Genomic DNA, 19385 nt, shown 5'->3' on the forward strand with positions numbered 1-19385 from the left:
AACAAAGAAATGCAAACTTTAAATGATACATTAGATCAATTAGACCTAGTTGATATCTATAGGACATTTCACCCCAAAACAATGAATTTCACCTTTTTTTCAAGTGCTCATGGAACCTTCTCCAGGATAGATCACATCCTGGGCCATAAATCTAAACTTGATAAATTCAAAAAAATCAAAATCATTCCAAGCATCTTTTCTGACCATAATGCATTAAGATTAGATCTCAATTACAGGAGAAAAACTACTAAAAATTCCAATATATGGAGGTTGAACAACACACTTCTGAATAACCAACAAATCACAGAAGAAATCAAAAAAGAAATCAAAATATGCATAGAAACTAATGAAAATGAAAACACAACAACCCAAAACCTGTGGGACACTATAAAAGCAGTGCTAAGAGGAAAGTTCATAGCAATACAGGCATACCTCAAGAAACAAGAAAAAAGTCAAATAAATAACCTAACTCTACAACTAAAGCAACTAGAAAAGGAAGAATTGGAGAACCCCAGAGTTAGTAGAAGGAAAGATATCTTAAAAATTAGGGCAGAAATAAATGCTAAAGAAACAAAAGAGACCATAGCAAAAATCAACAAGGCCAAAAGCTGGTTCTTTGAAAGGATAAATAAAATTGACAAACCACTAGCCAGACTCATCAAGAAGCAAAGAGAGAAAAATCAAATCAATAAAATTAGAAATGAAAATGGAGAGATCACAACAGACAACACAGAAATCCAAAGGATCATAAGAGACTACTATCAGCAGTTGTATGCCAATAAAATGGACAATGTGGAAGAAATGGACAAATTCTTAGAAAAGTACAATTTTCCAAAACTGAACCAGGAAGAAATAGAAAATCTTAACAGACCCATCACCAGCACGGAAATTGAAACTGTAATCAGAAATCTTCCAGCAAACAAAAGCCCAGGTCCAGACGGCTTCACAGCTGAATTCTACCAAAAATTTCGAGAAGAGCTAACACCTATCCTACTCAAACTCTTCCAGAAAATTGCAGAGGAAGGTAAACTTCCAAACTCATTCTATGAGGCCACCATCACCCTAATACCAAAACCTGACAGAGATGTCACAAAAAAAGAAAACTACAGGCCAATATCACTGATGAACATAGATGCAAAAATCCTCAACAAAATTCTAGCAATCAGAATCCAACAACACATTAAAAAGATCATACACCATGACCAAGTGGGCTTTATCCCAGGGATGCAAGGATTCTTCAATATCCGCAAATCAATCAATGTAATTCACCACATTAACAAATTGAAAAGTAAAAACCATATGATTATCTCAATAGATGCAGAGAAGGCCTTTGACAAAATTCAACATCCATTTATGATAAAAACTCTCCAGAAAGCAGGAATAGAAGGAACATACCTCAACATAATAAAAGCTATATATGACAAACCCACAGCAAACATTATCCTCAATGGTGAAAAATTGAAAGCATTTCCCCTAAAGTCAGGAACAAGACAAGGGTGTCCACTTTCACCGCTACTATTCAACATAGTTCTGGAAGTTTTGGCCACAGCAATCAGAGCAGAAAAAGAAATAAAAGGAATCCAAATTGGAAAAGAAGAAGTAAAACTCTCACTGTTTGCAGATGACATGATCCTCTACATGGAAAACCCTAAAGACTCCACCAGAAAATTACTAGAGCTCATCAATGAATATAGTAAAGTTGCAGGATATAAAATCAACACACAGAAATCCCTTGCATTCCTATACACTAATAATGAGAAAGTAGAAAAAGAAATTAAGGAAACAATTCCATTCACCATTGCAACGAAAAGAATAAAATACTTAGGCATATATCTACCCAAAGAAACTAAAGACCTATATATAGAAAACTATAAAACACTGATGAAAGAAATCAAAGAGGACACTAATAGATGGAGAAATATACCATGTTCATGGGTCGGAAGAATCAATATAGTGAAAATGAGTATACTACCCAAAGCAATTTACAAATTCAACGCAATCCCTATCAAGCTACCAGCCATATTTTTCACAGAACTAGAACAAATAATTTCAAGATTTGTATGGAAATACAAAAAACCTCGAATAGCCAAAGCAATCTTGAGAAAGAAGAATGGAACGGGAGGAATCAACTTGCCTGACTTCAGGCTCTACTACAAAGCCACAGTCATCAAAACAGTATGGTACTGGCACAAAGACAGACATATAGATCAATGGAACAAAATAGAAAGCCCAGAGATAAATCCACACACATATGGACACCTTATCTTTGACAAAGGAGGCAAGAATATACAATGGAGTAAAGACAATCTCTTTAACAAGTGGTGCTGGGAAAACTGGTCAACCACTTGTAAAAGAATGAAACTAGATCACTTTCTAACACCGCACACAAAAATAAACTCAAAATGGATTAAAGATCTAAATGTAAGACCAGAAACTATAAAACTCCTAGAGGAGAACATAGGCAAAACACTCTCCGACATAAATCACAGCAGGATCCTCTATGATCCACCTCCCAGAATTCTGGAAATAAAAGCAAAAATAAACAAATGGGATCTAATTAAAATTAAAAGCTTCTGCACAACAAAGGAAAATATACGCAAGGTGAAAAGACAGCCTTCTGAATGGGAGAAAATAATAGCAAATGAAGCAACTGACAAACAACTAATCTCAAAAATATACAAGCAACTTATGCAGCTCAATTCCAGAAAAATAAACGACCCAATCAAAAAATGGGCCAAAGAACTAAATAGACATTTCTCCAAAGAAGACATACGGATGGCTAACAAACACATGAAAAGATGCTCAACATCACTCCTTATCAGAGAAATGCAAATCAAAACCACAATGAGGTACCACTTCACACCAGTCAGAATGGCTGTGATCCAAAAATCTGCAAGCAATAAATGCTGGAGAGGATGTGGAGAAAAGGGAACCCTCCTACACTGTTGGTGGGAATGCAAACTAGTACAGCCACTATGGAGAACAGTGTGGAGATTCCTTAAAAAATTGCAAATAGAACTACCTTATGACCCAGCAATCCCACTGCTGGGCATACACACCGAGGAAACCAGAATTGAAAGAGACACATGTACCCCAATGTTCATCGCAGCACTGTTTATAATAGCCAGGACATGGAAACAACCTAGATGTCCATCAGCAGATGAATGGATAAGAAAGCTTTGGTACATGTACACAATGGAGTATTACTCAGCCGTTAAAAAGAATTCATTTGAATCAGTTCTGATGAGATGGATGAAACTGGAGCCGATTATACAGAGTGAAGTAAGCCAGAAAGAAAAACACCAATACAGTATACTAACACATATATATGGAATTTAGAAAGATGGCAATGACGACCCTGTATGCAAGACAGGAAAAAAGACACAGCGGTGTATAACGGACTTTTGTCTCAGAGAGAGAGGGAGAGGGTGGGATGATTTGGGAGAATGGCATTCTATCATGTATACTATCATGTAAGAATTGAATCGCCAGTCCATGTCTGACGCAGGATACAGCATGCTTGGGGCTGGTGCATGGGGATGACCCACAGAGATGTTATGGGGAGGGAGGTGGGAGGGGGTTTCATGTTTGGGAACACATGTAAGAATTAAAGATTTTAAAATTAAAAAAATAAATAAATAAATAAATAAAATAAAATAAAATAAAAAAGGGACTTACTCTCAAATACATTCCAACAAAAGCAAAAAATAAAAAATAAAAATAATATAGGGAGTCACCACACAGCTCTGAAACAATGGCTTCACATTAGTACATATGAGTTCTGGATCACTATGTGATTTTCTAATCTTATACATAGGCACGGTCACCCCTGGAGACTGCCATGAATTACCTGTTAAGGAGGTGAAGGCTTTTCTTCCCTTAAGCCTCCATCTCTACTGAAATTCAGGTAGTCTGGCATGTGCTCATAGAAGCCAGTCATCTCTTATAAACCACGGATGCCTGTTATTCTTCATTTCTTTCTCTTTTTTTTGCTCCCCAACTTACAGATAAGTCTTACACAAATAATGTAAACATCCCAAATTTGGCTTAACTGTTAATAGAAGGACAGATTCCCTCTTAGACAAGAAAGTCCACAGGGAAACAATACCATACATCTCCACCATCATCAAAATGGTAGTAACAGAAATTCCCAAGAAACACCCTCAAGAAAGGAAACAAAGGCTGGTTACAGATACAGAAATTCTCCCTTTGCTGCCAAATCTGAAGAATCTGGTTTCATTCAAGAAGATGTCAATGTATTTATGCATTTATTTGAGATTCTAAACAACTCTAAGCCTGTGGGGTCCAAGGTCTTCCCATTAGTGTCCAACACTGGATCTCAACTCTAGCTGGGTTTCTAGACTCCTCTCTGTAAGAGCTACCACACAACCCTCTAGATTCCTCAGCACCTTATTGTGTCCTTCAGACCTCTAGAACTATGAAAGAACTGTAAAAAGATGGATTCCCTAGCTGATGACCTCAGAAATCCCCAAATCACATCCACTGAAATCCCCAGTCACATTACAAAGTGGCCCAGAGAAGGCTTTTCCTGTACAGAAAGCTCAGTATCAAAGCAAATCCATATTCCACTTCAACAGCTGGGCAATTAGAGAAGATCCCATTTGGGTCCCTGTTTGTTTATTGCAATTGCTGGAACTAGGGACCTGTCTTCCTGCCTCTCTCTCTCAGTGGGAGATGGTCAGGGAACAGTTCCTTCTGCCGATCACCAGGACAAAGGTTACCACCATGCTGAAACTTAAGAAAGGATTGAAACTTTAAAACAAATATTTCCCCACTCCATTCAAGTTTAGATAAGAGTCTCAAACATTCTCTCAAGAATCAATAGCCCAGGGCAGAAAAGTATTGTGTAGCAAGAAAACAGAAATCACCACCCCACAAGGTTTTGCCTGGTTTCTAGAAATTTCCTAGCAATTCTATATAGATTCAAAGAACTACTTAACTGTGTAGATTTCTAAATACCATACATTTAATATTATCCTCCCAAATAGTGCAAAACTCATAAAAAAAGCATTTGCTTCACTGCTTTCACACTTACAAGAGAAATGTCAGTTTCTGGGCTAGGGTTAGCCCCCACCTCACATAATCTAATCAAGAACACCCTACAAAATCCCCATGTCTTGATTATGTCAAGAATAGTGGATAACACTATTGTCCAATTTCTACCCTTCCACCATTTCCATATCGTCTATAACAGGAAGTACATTTTAGATTTCCACACCCTGAAGACTTTGAAAGTAATTATAACCACCAGCTGAACTTCAAGAGATGTTTTGCTGAGATACACAGCTTGGTTTGCTTCACACCAGCTCCTCATCAGAACAATCATAATAGAAAGATAAAAAAGATTTGCAAGAAATATTTTAGTTGCTGGTCCTTAGGGCTTTAACTCTCTAAAGCCTCTTACCTTTAAAAAGTTTGAGGACTGTTCAGGTACCCAACTACAATAGCATCTTTAATTCCACCACTTAACTATCTTGTGATAACATGCAGTGAGTTAAATATGGGAGTGTCAAAAGATAAATAAATGTCTTTTAAAAGTTTTACAAGTGTAAGTTTTGAATAAGCTTTTTGTCTTCACAAGAGCAGTGTTCAAAGGGCTACATCATCTGTAGGTCCTTAAGAGACCTAGCAAGAAAATAACAATTCCTCTACCTTCTCCATCTCTTCCAAACTCTATCATGAGACTGGACATGAGTTCTAGGTTTTCCCTTTCCCTCTTTACAGAGAAAGCTAAATTCAGGTCATCACCACTTCTGCCACAAGAAGGATTCCAACCAGTACCTATAAGCTCTTGGATAGCTTCTCTAGGGGCACAGATACACTGGGTTGGCCAAAAATTTTGTTCAGGGGAAAACTGAATGAGCTTTTTTTGGCCAACACAATACTTTTGATTCTGCTTCCAAGTCAGAGATCCACATGACTCTTAAAAGCTCGGACAACCTGGGATTCCTTTTGTTCCCATGTGATCACATTCTCACATTCGTCTTGAGCAAGTGGTTGCAATAATATGTCTACATCTGTGTTACAATGTCAAAAACCGTATGAGAATTCTGTACTCTTATTGAATGGAGCAGCAAATGTCAGCGTTCACTTGTTTGAAATGTTGTTTTAGCTAAATGCTCATCTGGGATTTGACAGCATTCACTGGCCTCCTGGGGATATGAGCACACTCCACCAATACAAATTAAACTCAGGCCACTGAAGATCTTCAGCCCCATTATTTTCAGATACGTAACAAAAATGTCACCTCTTCCACAGCACAGCTGCCTATCAGCGAAGAAAGAATTACTCTTCACTTCTTCAGGGCCCTCCCAGTGCCTGACTCTGAACTATAAATCAAAAAGGAAAAATGACCAACCGAAGTGGCTTTCCTGTGAATTCTAACCACTGAGGTGAACCAAGAACTAGCATTGGATTTTTTGATCGGCACATCCAAGGAACACATTTTTAATTACAGCAATACAATTTAATAATTTAATAATAGAAAATTTTCTAGATGAAAAATGTAGTCACTTTTCCAACCTTCCAAAAATACACATTTAATTTTTCTAAAAATGTATCCTCTTCTATAGATATTTGTCATTCAGTCACTAAGTCATGTCTGACTCTTCGTGATTCCCATGGACGGCACCACACCAGGATCCCCTGTCCCAGAGTATGTTCAAATTCATGTCCATTGAGTCAGTGATGCCATCCAACCATCTCATCCTCTGTCAGTCTCTTCTCCTCCTGCCCTCAATCTTTCCCAGCATCAGGGTCTTTTCCAATGAGTTGGCTCTTTGCCAAAGTGGCCAAAGTACTGGCACTTCAGCTTCAACATCAGTCCTTCCAATGAATATCCAGGGTTGATTTCCTTTAGGATTGACTGGTTTGATTTCCTTGTAGTCTGAAAGCCTGAGAGACTTCTGTGGATAAGTATATTCATATTGCTTGGTGTCTAGAGAAGTTTTAATTTAGCAGTTCAGGACAAAGCACTCAGGGCAGGTCCTGAGTCCCCATGGGCCTCACCCACTCCCTGAGCTCTGAGCTGACTTCAGGCAAGGGTTGGGGTGGGGTGCTGTGGAAGAGTGGGGCCCAGATCTGTTCCCTCTAAACAAACCAGAAGCAACAGATCAATGGCCACCTCAGCCAGGGAGTGAAGAATTTTGTCAAGAGGAAAAGGCATGAAGTGTTCTGGGGCTGACCTTGCCTCAGGCCCCCCATGTGAACACAGAACACAGATGTGGACACAGACTGGTCAGGTCAGGCTCTTCCAGTATTTTTTTTTTTTGTAAGACACATCTTTTGCACACCAAAAAGCAAAAAAATGCATTTAAAAAATCCCACTAAACTCATTCTTAATGTACTCAATGCTCAACTTGCACACTTAATTTTTTTTTTTCACATTTTAACAGTTAAATTGACACAGAATTTGAAACCACTTAAAATGAGTTAGGAGCAGTCTGCCCAGAAAATATATCTGTGTACCATGAGTTTCCTGATCATTTGTCCTAAAGAAGATGGAGAGAGGCTCTCTGCTTATCTCCATGGTGACAACATTCAGATCTCAACAACTCCAGCTTCAAAAAGAGCTATCTCACCATTAGCCAATACAAAGCAGAGTGCTGGAGATATGGTGATTTTTCAAAAGCACTCCACTCTTCCAAATATTTGAGACTCTTTTGCATGTACCTACACTGCTTCTAGACCCAAGATAAGCTGACAATTTTAGTCGGTTTGTTATTTTTTTTTAATAAAAATGCACTTTGATATTGAAGAACACATCGACTTTTTAAAAGAATTTTAGCACTGTATTAAAATGTTACAATATGTGTTTAAGATAGCTTGCTTATAAGTATGGCCAAATATTTCTTACTCAAAATGAAAGCTGGGTAATAAGAGGAAGACAAAAGCTGGGCAAAGTACCATGTGACATCCGTATTTAAGTAAGGAAAACACTTAAGGATGTTTCTTTGCTGAAACAGCCAGGCTGTTGGAAGGTCGACGTACATGACTCAGATAATGAAGATCACGTGGCTGTACTATGAAGAGGCACCAAAAACTTCAATGATACATTTAAGCCTTCAATGCTTATGTTAAAAAAGGAGAAAAGTAAAAATTAATGTAACAAAGGAGAACAGAAATGAATGAAACAAAGGAGATGAAAAAGTAAAGCCAACAATTATTTGGAAAAAAAGTAGACAACTTTCTGAAGAACATTATCATCAACTATTTACTAATTAATCTCTTGACCACTCAACTTCCATCAAAATCTCAACAAGGACCTGCAGGGAAGTTAAGAAGCCTACTATGAAATTTATATGGAACAGTAAAGGGTCAAGAATTGCCAACAGACCAACTCTTTTCTTTAGGGAGAGTACAGGGTGGAGCTTACACTCTCGAGAGGAGAGTGGAATAGATCACGTGTGTGTGCATCCTGCACGTCACAAAACCTATATAACGCTGCGCATGTGCCGTGGTAAAGCATCTCAGTCATGTCTGACTCTGCGACCCCGTGGACTGCAACCCTGGAGGCCCCTCTGTCCATGGGATTCTCCAGGCAAGAGTATTGGAATGGGTTGCCATGCCCTCCTCCAGGTGATTTTCCCAACCCAGGGATCAAACCTGAGTCTCCAAGTGTCCTGCACTGGGCGGTGGGTTCTTTACCTCTAGTACCACCTGCCAAGTCCATATAATGCTGAATCCTGATTAAAAATAGAAGTTGAAAAACCCCACTCAAAGCAAACTTGGACATGTGAAGAAATGTGTTCAAGAATGTCCACAGCAACCCTATTGGAATAACGATGACAACAAAAAGCTACAAATGTCTACCAAGAAGAAAATGGACACAATGCGTTGATAAGGAGGGATACTGGTCAGCAGAATAGAAGAAAGAACCACATTCATCTCTCAAACATGAATTAATCTCAGAAACTCATTAAATGAAAAATATAAGTTGGAGAAGAATACTCACACTACAATTGCATTTATATAGAAATTTGAAATCACTGCTAAGTAATTTATAGTTGCAAATTTTATAACAAATCTATAAAGAAAATTTTCTAAACCTACGGGAGGAGAAGAGCAGAAATAAAATGAAAACCTAATGGGAAAGCTACATAAAGGGCTTTAGAAATATAAGTAATCTATTCTTAAACTGGGTGGTAGGTATAGGCAGGGTTGATATTCAAAATATACAATAATCCAAACAGTCTAACTACCAACAAATCTAAAGGGAAAACTGCTGTAGCAATGTGTCAGAGTCCAAACAGTGCCTTGCTTTCCAGGCATTATATGTTTAAGACCTGAATCTTGGAGAAGTTCAGATCCAAAGAGATGGGGCAGTGGGGATAAGAGGTACTTGGAGGTTCCGATCAGCAGCTACCTACCAGCCAGTATGGATAGCCTTCAACGGTCACTGCAGCCACACTAGTGCCGACCATCTGAGTAAGAAACAGTCCTGGATATATGAGTGTTCTTTATTCCTTGTAACACACAGTATATATTATATTTTTGTAGATATACAACAGCACTTCCAACAGTAATATAATGTATGCTACATGTGTAAGTCATATATGCAATTTTGGATTTTCTGTTAAGCCCCATTTTTAAAAGTAAAATGGGGAAAACTAACTTTAATAACATTTTGTTCAATTAAATATAACCAAAATATAATTTCAAAGGCAAACAATATGGAAAAATTACTCATGGAATATTTTACATATCTTTGTCCTAAGTGTTCAAGATTCAATATGTGTATTTAACGTATAGAGCACATCACAAGCTGAATTAGCCAATTTCAGGTACTAAATGTGACTGGAGGCTAAGGTCCTGACAAATATAGGATAAGAATTTTATATGTGTAGAGATGGATGGAAAGACCTCAGACATATTACTGAATGAGAAAGAGATACAAAAGAGTACATACGATTCAACATGTTTGAGTATATGGAAAATACACTTTTTCCTGGAAAACTATTAGAACTATTAGCAGTGTTCTCTTGAAGAGAAGAGCTAGAGGATGCAATATTTTTCTGAATTCTAAAGCCTCTATGAACTTTAATTTTTTACAGCATGTATGTCTATTATTTTTTAGAAAAAAAAAGTTAATAATGAGTCATGTGAAAGTGAAAGTCGCTCAGTCGTATTCGACTCTTTGCAACCCCATGGACTATCCAGTCCATGGAATTCTCCAGGCCAGAATAGTGGAGTGGGTAGTCTTTCCCTTCTCCAGGGGATCTTCCCAACCCAGGGATTGAACCTGGGTCTCCCACATTGCAGGTGGATTTTTTACCCGCTGAGCCACTGGAAGCCCAAGAGTACTGGAGGGGGTAGTTTATCCCTTTTCCAGCTGATCTTCCCAACCCAGAAATCAACCTGGGGATTCTTGCATTGCATATAACAGTGAGAAAAATACTATGAAATAGAAATGGTTAATTTAAGGGAAGCCTCATTTACACTTCCTACCAAAACATCAAAATTATAGCATTTGTAATGATGTGGTCATTTGCCCTTCTCTGTCTGCTTTGACAGACAGGTAGTCCAGACACACCACAGTGATCACTTGCCCTGTGAACACTCTGCTTTTCCCCACATTGCAAGTCCTGATCTAACTGAAGATAGATGGAAGATTAGGGAATTAAGCAAACCTAGAAGGAAAAATGTCTGAAACTTTAATGGCCTGGGGTTGTACACATTTGAATTTAAATGCTTTGGTATATGCAAGATGCCCAAGATGCCCTAACTCTCCCCTGGAACTGCTAATTATGTAGTCCTTTGAAAGAAGGAAGTGAACTTCTATCTGACCTAATTTGTTCCTGACACAGTCGTATTCATGATTAATGCTTCCTTTTAAGTGGGTCGAAAACAACTTTTATGAAGAATCTTATTAAATTTCTTCTTAGGGGCCCTATCAGCATTACTGAATAAGATTCCAGAGTCTTCTACATTTCATTTTTGGAAAATCAAGACTACCTAGTTGCATCTTTACTTCTGACACCTTTCTTGTTTTCTGCATATCCTTAAAATCATCAGCATTATTTAGGAATCCCTCATAAATTCTATCAGCATTCTTAAATAATTTAACACTGATAAAGAGAGTTGAAAGCTTCGGGGGTGGCCCTGTTTTATTCCTTTAATAATACCAGTTGTGTGATCTTTACTCGGTAGTACACTTTTTATGCAATCAAAATTTTAATAACAAAGATATTATTTTTCAGTTCAGTTCAGTCACTCAGTCGTGTTTGACTCTTTGCGACCCCATGAGTCGTAGCATGCCAGGCCTTCCTGTCCATCACCAACTCCCAGAGTCCACCCAAACCCATGTCCATTGAGTTGGTGATGCCATCCAACCATCTTATCCTCTGTTGTCTCCTTCTCTTCCTGTCCTCAATCTTTCCCAGCATCAGGGTCTTTTCAAATGAGTCAGCTCTCTGCATCAGATGGCCAAAGTATTGGAGTTTCAGCTTCAACATCAGTCCTTCCAATGAACACCCAGGACTGATCTCCCCTAGGATTGACTGGTTGGATCTCCTTGCAGTCCAAGGGACTCTCAAGAGTCTTCTCCAACACCACAGTGCAAAAGCATCAATTCTTCAGCACCCAGCTTTCTTCACAGTCCAACTCTCACATCCACACATGACCACTGGAAAAACCATAGCCTTGACTAGACAGACCTTTGTTGGCAAAGTAACATCTCTGTTTTTGAATATGCTATCTAGGTTGGTCATAACTTTCCTTCCAAGGAAAGAAATTAATTTCATGGCTGTCTTTTAATTTCATGGCTGCAATCACCATCTGCAGTGATTTTGGAGCCCAAAAAATAAAGTCTGACACTGTTTCCACTGTTTCCCCATCTATTTGCCATGAAGTGATGGGACCGGATGCCATGATCTTCATTTTCTAAATATTGAGCTTTAAGCCAACTTTTTCACTCTCCTCTTTCACTTTCATCAAGAGGCTTTTTAGTTCTTCTTCATTTTCTGCCATAAGGGTGGTGTCATCTGCATATCTGAGGTTATTGATATTTCTCCTGGCAATCTTGATTCCAGCTTGTGCTTCCTCCAGCCTAGCATTTCCCATGATGTACTCTGTATATAAGTTAAATAAGCAGGGTGACAATATACAGCCTTGACGTACTCCTTTTCCTATTTGGAACCAGTCTGTTGTTCCATGTCCAGTTCTAACTGTTGCTTCCTGACCTGCATACACATGTCTCAAGAGGCAGGTCAGGTGGTCTGGTATTCCCATCTCTTTCAGAATTTTCCAGTTTATTGTGATCCATATAGTCAAAGGCTTTGGCATAGTCAATAAAGCAGAAATAGATGTTTTTGTGGAACTCTTGCTTTTTCCATGATCCATTGGGTGTTGGCAATTTGATCTCTGGTTCCTCTGCCTTTTCTAAAACCAGTTTGAACATATGGAAGTTAACAGTTCATGTATTGCTGAAGCCTGGCTTGGAGAATTTTAAGCATTACTTTACATAGTCAAATATACTCAGTTAAGACCAGATTTGAAAAACAAAAATATCTGGTCCAACATTACAACCATAAGCTTTGTACAGAACATTCCATAGATCAACAGAAAATACATTTGGGCACAAAAATAGAAAATATTTATAGAGAACCTCTAAGAAGCATTTTATTTCTGCAGAACAAACACGTAGTACTGATTAAATATTTACAAGTGTTTTCCTTTATAAAAATATGTATATTCTTAACAAATGAAGTCATTAACAATGACCTTTCACTTCAATTTGAATGATTTGTAAGCTAAATTTTGCAATCACAAAAGCGTTTTATTTGTATTATATATTAAGATATTACCACTTTTGACAAAAAGAAAGCTTAAAATACTTTATATTTCAAAGGAAAATTAGCAACATAACTGTACAATACAGTCTAAAGTGGTTTTAATGGGAAAAAAAGATTTAGGATTTGAGTGACAAAGCCTCCATTTTATCATATGTTGATACTACACCACCATCCCCCAGTGTTAAGCCTGTATATTGTCACCCTGCTTATTTAACTTATATGCAGAGTACATCATGTGAAATGCCAGCCAGATGAAGCTCAAGCTGGAATCAAGGTTACCGGGAGAAATATCAATAACCAGAGATATGCGGATGACACCACCCTTATGGCAGAAAGTGAAGAAGAACTAAAGAGCCTCTTGATGAAACTGAAAGAGAAGAATGAAAAAGCTGCCTTAAAACTCAACATTCAAAAAACTAAGATCATGGCATCTAGTCCCATCATTTCATGGCAATAGATGGGAAACAGTGGAAACAGTGACAGACTTTATTTGCCTGGGCTCCAAAATCACTGCGGATGGTGACTGCAGCCATGAAATTAAAAGATGCTTGCTCCTTGGGAATAAAGCTATGACAAACCTAGACAGAGTATAAAAAGCAGAGACATTACGTAGATGACAAAAGTCCATATAGTCAAACCTATGTTCTATCCCAGAGTCCTTGAAATATAGGATCATGGAGGCCATCATCACCAATGAGCCATCCCAACAGTTTCTGATCCAAGATGTCTAGAGTCAACCCTAGCAATTTGTATTTGATCAAACATACAAATTAGTTGACTAATTCATATTAAAGTTTGAGAACCATGTCTAATCCCTAATGGATTCCATACAGTTTAGTTATTTAACATTGTTTTATATTTTATGATATATTATTACTATTGTTTATAGTTGCTGACATTGGTAACTTTTATCTCCCATTAAAAATCTGCACACCCCCCACCCTGCCCCGCCTTAGGGATCTCAGAGTCTTCTTTTTTTCTCATTTCCAAACCTACTTATTCAGATAACAACAATTATAGAGGCAATATAAAATAAAAAAAAAAGAAACATAATGAGTTTTGGAACCAGACAAACCTTTCCCAACCCTCAGTTTTTCTCGATAATATTAAGATAATATATAATATAGGATTTCCCAGGTGGCACAAGGGTAGAGAATTCACCTGCTGATGCAGGAGCCACAGGAGACTGGGCTTTGATCACTGGGTTGGGAAGATCCCCTGGAGGAGGAAATGGCAACCCACTCCAGCATTCTTACTGGGATAATCCCATGGACAGAGGAGCCTGAAGACTTCAGTCTATGGGGTCACAGAGTCGGACATGCCTGAAACAACTGAGCGTGAGTTCACAACACATAACAAAGTTGATATGAGGATTAGTGAGCGGATATATCGCGTGGTGTAGTGATAGAATAGCTGTAGACTCAATAAATGTTCATTTTAGTCCTACTATTCTTTACAGTAACCAGAGATATGTAATCCGCATGGCTCCCTAGCACCCCTCTCCAACAGTTCGACTTTGAAGGACAATGACTCAGACCATCTTGCTGAGTATCACAGGCAGAGGAGCAAAGAGTACTATCTCTGCCTGTGACATAGGTTTGAATGAAAAGGCTAGGAAAAGAAAGTAGCAGATATCCCACTGCAAAATAATGAGCTCCAGTTAAAAAAAAAAAGGATTTAGGTGAGCTGTAGGCTTTAATAGTTCTTAAGAACTAAAGAAATAAATAAATATCAAATGGTATAATATTTTAACTCAACAAGTTATTCTACTTAAAACTTGTACACAAACTAAATAGTCTACAAAAAATGTTTCTACCACAATTTATTACGGCTTCCCTGGTGGCTCAGTTGGTAAAGAATTTGCCTGCAATGCAGGAGACCCTGGGTTTGATCCATGGGTTGGGAAGATCCACTGGAGAAGGAAATGGCACCCCACTCTAATAATTTTGCCTGGAGAATCCCCTGGACAGAGGAGCCTGGCAGGCTACAGTCCATTGATTAGCAGAGTCAGACATGACTGAGCAACTAAACCACCACCACCACCACGGTTTATTATCTATTTGTGAAAATGAAAGAACCAAATCAAGATGAACATATTTTTGATATTATTGATTATTAAAATAACTGGAAAGCCATCATTATTTGTCATGGAAAGTGAAAGTGTCAGTCACTCAGTCATATCCGACTCTTGTGAATCTGTGGACTGTAGCCTGCCAGACTCCTCTGTCCATGGAATTCTCCAGGCAAGAATACTGGAGTGGGTAGCAATTCCCTTTTCCAGGGAATCTTCCCAACCCAGGGATCAAACCCATGTTTCCTGCATTAGCAGGCAGATTCTTGATGCCTGAACCACCAATGAAGCCCGTTTGTCATCCAGGCAACCACTGAAACAAGCAACCAACCACAAGCTTGTATCAGTGCTGGGTATGAAAAATAAATGTAATTATTCTGCCAAGAATTCCCTGGCAGTCCAGTGATTAGGACTCCGCACTCTCACCGCTGAAAGCACAGGTTCAATCCCTGGTTGGGGAACTAAGATCCTGTAAGCCACAAGGTACAGCCAGAAAGAAAGAAAGTAAAAGGAGATAGAAACATAGTTCAAATAAATAAGAAAGAAATATAGATGGGGAAAGTAGATCACATATCAGAAGCCAAATTACTTACTCATTATTCTGTGTAGTTTAGTAGAGTAGTTCAAATGAAAGTTAGAAGGAATTATTAATTTAGCTCAATGACTACAGCTACAGGTAACTTCCAAATCTATAATTCCCTTACCTTCACAGACCTCTAATTGCAATGACACAGAGTGAATAAAAGCCTTAGATAACTGCAGATGAAATTTTAGCAAGTTTATTTCAGAGTTGAAATTATTTTTTTCAGATAAATATTCCAGATAGAAAGGTGATTAAAATTTCTCTGCATCACCCTATTACAGGGCATAAGGTGATGTCTCTTCTTGGGACCTCAGTTTCCTCATCTGCGAAGGGTTTACAAGTTTATTCAAACATCTCTAGCACATAAGTTCGTAACTAGCCCACTGTAAATCTATGCTGTGTCTCTTTCCAGAGATTCCTTTATATCACATAATGGCCCCTGTAATATGATATCCAAGTACAGATGTCAGTGTTTGTAATACTGTCTTCCTCTAAAGTTTCTAAGTAATATGTGGCAGAAGTCATTATGTGTTTTGTACACTTCTTTAACACAAGATCAGAAAGAGTGTTCAGGTGAGCATTAGTAGGTAATGAATTTTTCCACATAGAGATTTTCAGTAATTACCCCCTTGTGCTTTCATCATAGATAAACCATATTTACTGAGTACCTGTTGCTGGTTAGTGCCACTGACTAGATCAAAACACAGGAAGGTCAAAATCATGGAACTCATGAGGTACTGAAAAAAGGCTCCTAGGATATTGAGAAAAGGGAACACTTGCACGTTATTGGTGGGAATACAAGTTAAAACAGCTACTGTGGGAAATAGCATTGAGGTCCCTCAAAACTTAGTAAAATACCATATGATCGAGTAATATCATTAATAGAATTGAAATTAGGATTTTGAATGTGTATCTGCTTTCCTATTTTATTGCAGCAGTATTCACTATAGCCAAGATATGGGAAAAAACCCCAAATGTCCATGGACAGATGAATGGATAAAGAAAATATGGTGTATACATATATATACACATACACACACACACACACACCCCACACACAAAATGGAATATCATTCAGCCTTTAAAAGGAAGGAAATTCTAATATTTGCTGGCTAGAAAAAGAACCAAACAAAGCCAAGAGCCAGTAGAAGGAAAGACATCATAAAGATCAGGGCAGAAATGAGTAAAACGGAGACTTGAAAAACCATAGGAAAGGTCAATGACACAGAGCTGATTCTCTGAAAATATAAACAAAATTGATAAACCGTTAGCCAGATTCATCAAGTGAAAAAAGAGCGCTAGCCCAAATCAATAGTCAGAAATGAAAAAGGAAAGGTTACAGCCAACACCAGAGGAATACGAAGGACAGTAAGAGACCACTAAGAACAACTATACACCAACGAATGGGCGACCTAAAAGGAAGGGACAAATTTCTGGAAATGTATAATCTCCCAAGACTGAAAAAGGAAGAATTAGAAAATGTGAACAGACCAATTACTAGTAATGAAATTGAATCAGTTTAATAAAAAGAAACACAAACTTCCCAACAACAAAAAGTTCACAACCAAATGCCTTCACGGGTGAATTCTACCAAATATTTAGAGAAAAGTTAACACCTATCCTTCTCAAATTATTTTTTTTAAATTGCAGGGGAAGGAGCGCTTTTGAACTCATTCTGCAAGGCCATTATCACTCTGATACCAAAAACAAAGATATCACAAAAAATGAAATTTAAAGGTCAATATCAATGATGAACATAGATGCAAAAATTCTCAACAAAATATTAGCAAACTGAAGCAAGTAATGTATTAAAAGGATTATACATCATGATCAAATGGGATTTATCCCAAAGATGCAAGGATTCTTCAATATCTGCAAATCAATTTTATGTACCACATTAACAAATTGAATAAAAATGACATAACCATCTCAATAGATGTAAAAAAAGCTTTTGGATGAAATTAAGCAACCATTTATAATTAAAAAAAAAACTCTACATAAAGTGAGCATAGCAAAAACATACCTAAACATAATAAAAGCCATATATGAAAAGTTCACAGGGAATATTATATTCAAACGTGAAAAGCTGAAAGCATTTATTCTAAGGTCAGGAACAAGGCAACAACACCCAATCTCACCACTTTTTTTGAACAAAGTATTGGAAGTCCTAGCCACAAAAATCAGGTGAGAAAAAGAAATAAAAGAGAATCCAAATTGGAAAGGAAGAAATAAAACTGCCACTGTTCTCAGATGACATGATACTAGACAAAGAAGGTCCTGAAGATGATACCAGGAAGCTATAAGAGCTCCTCAATGAATGTAGTAAAGTTCTAGGATACTGAACTAATATACCGAAACCTGCTGCATTTCTATACACTAAAATGAAGGATGAGAAAGGGAAATTAAGAAAATGAGTTCATGAATCTTAAAGAATAAAACACCATTTTACTTTAGTGAAAGAACTTCCTTTACTGTTTCTTGAAGTACAGGTCTGCTAACAATAAATGCTCTCAGATTCTGCTTGTCTAAAAATATCCCTTTAGGTATGGAGAGAAGGGAGCTCTCCTATACTGTTAGTGGGAATGTACATTGGTACAGCCACGAGGGAGAAAAGTGTGGAGGGTTCACATAAGACTAAAAATAGAGCTACCATATGACCCTGCAGTCCCCCCCGCCAGGCATGTATCTGGAGAAAAACATAGCCCCAGAAGAAACATGCGCCCTAATGTTCATTGCCTCACTGTTTACAACAGCCAAGAGATAGAAGTAACCTAAATGTCCATTGACAGAGGAAAGGATAAAGATGTGGTATATACATATATATATACAATGGAATGTTACTCAGCCATCAAAAAGAATGAAACAGTGCCATTTGCAGCAACACAGATAGACCTAGACAGTGTCAGAGTGAGTGAAGTAAGTCAGACAGAGAAGGAGAAATATCATATGATGTCCCTTATACGTGGAATCTAAAAAGAAATGGCGCAAATGAACTTACAAAACAGATACTCACAGACTTAGAAAATGAACTTACAGTTGCTGGGTTGAAGGATGGGGGGGAAGGGATAGTTAGGGAGTTTGGGATTGACATGTACACACTGCTATTTTAAAATGGATAACCAACAAGGACCTTCTGTATGCAGTGTGGAACTCTGCTCAATGTTATGTGGCAGCCTAGACAGGACATGAGTTTGGGGAAGAAATGATACATGCATATGTATGGCTGGGTCCCTTTACTGTTCACCTGAAATTATCACAACATTGTTAATCAGCTATACCTCAACACAAAATAAAAAGTTTAAAAAATTAAAATGTCCCTTTATTTTTTGCCTTCTGTTACCCATTTTTGCTGAGTATACAATTCTACTTTTTTTTTTTTTCCTTTCTTTGTGCTGAATATAATGAGACTGCTTTCTTTAGCGTTCTAAGTGTGTCCAAATCTGGCCCAGTCTTGAAGGGAATCAGAAGAGGAGCAGATAAGAGTATGTCTCCAGTTCAGTTGCCTCAGTTTAGTACATGTCCTGCTGCTGCAGATGCTAAGTCGCTTCAGTCGTGTCCAACTCTGTGCAACCCTATAGACAGCAGCCCACCAGGCTCCCCGGTCCCTGGGATTCTCCAGGCAAGAACACTGGAGTGGGTTGCCATTTCCTTCTCCAATGCATGAAAGTGAAAAGTGAAAGTGAAGTCGCTCAGTCGTGTCCGAGTCTTCGCGACCCCATGGACTGCAGCCTACCAGGCTCCTCCGTCCATGGGATTTTCCAGTACTGGAGTGGGGTGCCATCGCCTTCTCCAAGTACATGTCATAGTAGCAGTAATAAATATAGAAGTAAGACTCCACACTGGGTCTGGCCAGGTAAGAACTTCTAAGTTGGGCAGTCGTATTCATCAAGCTTATGAAGTTTCAACTCTCCATGGCCCT

This window comes from Capricornis sumatraensis, chromosome 6 (genome assembly GCF_032405125.1).
Source record: "Capricornis sumatraensis isolate serow.1 chromosome 6, serow.2, whole genome shotgun sequence".
Taxonomy (NCBI): Eukaryota; Metazoa; Chordata; class Mammalia; order Artiodactyla; family Bovidae; genus Capricornis; species Capricornis sumatraensis.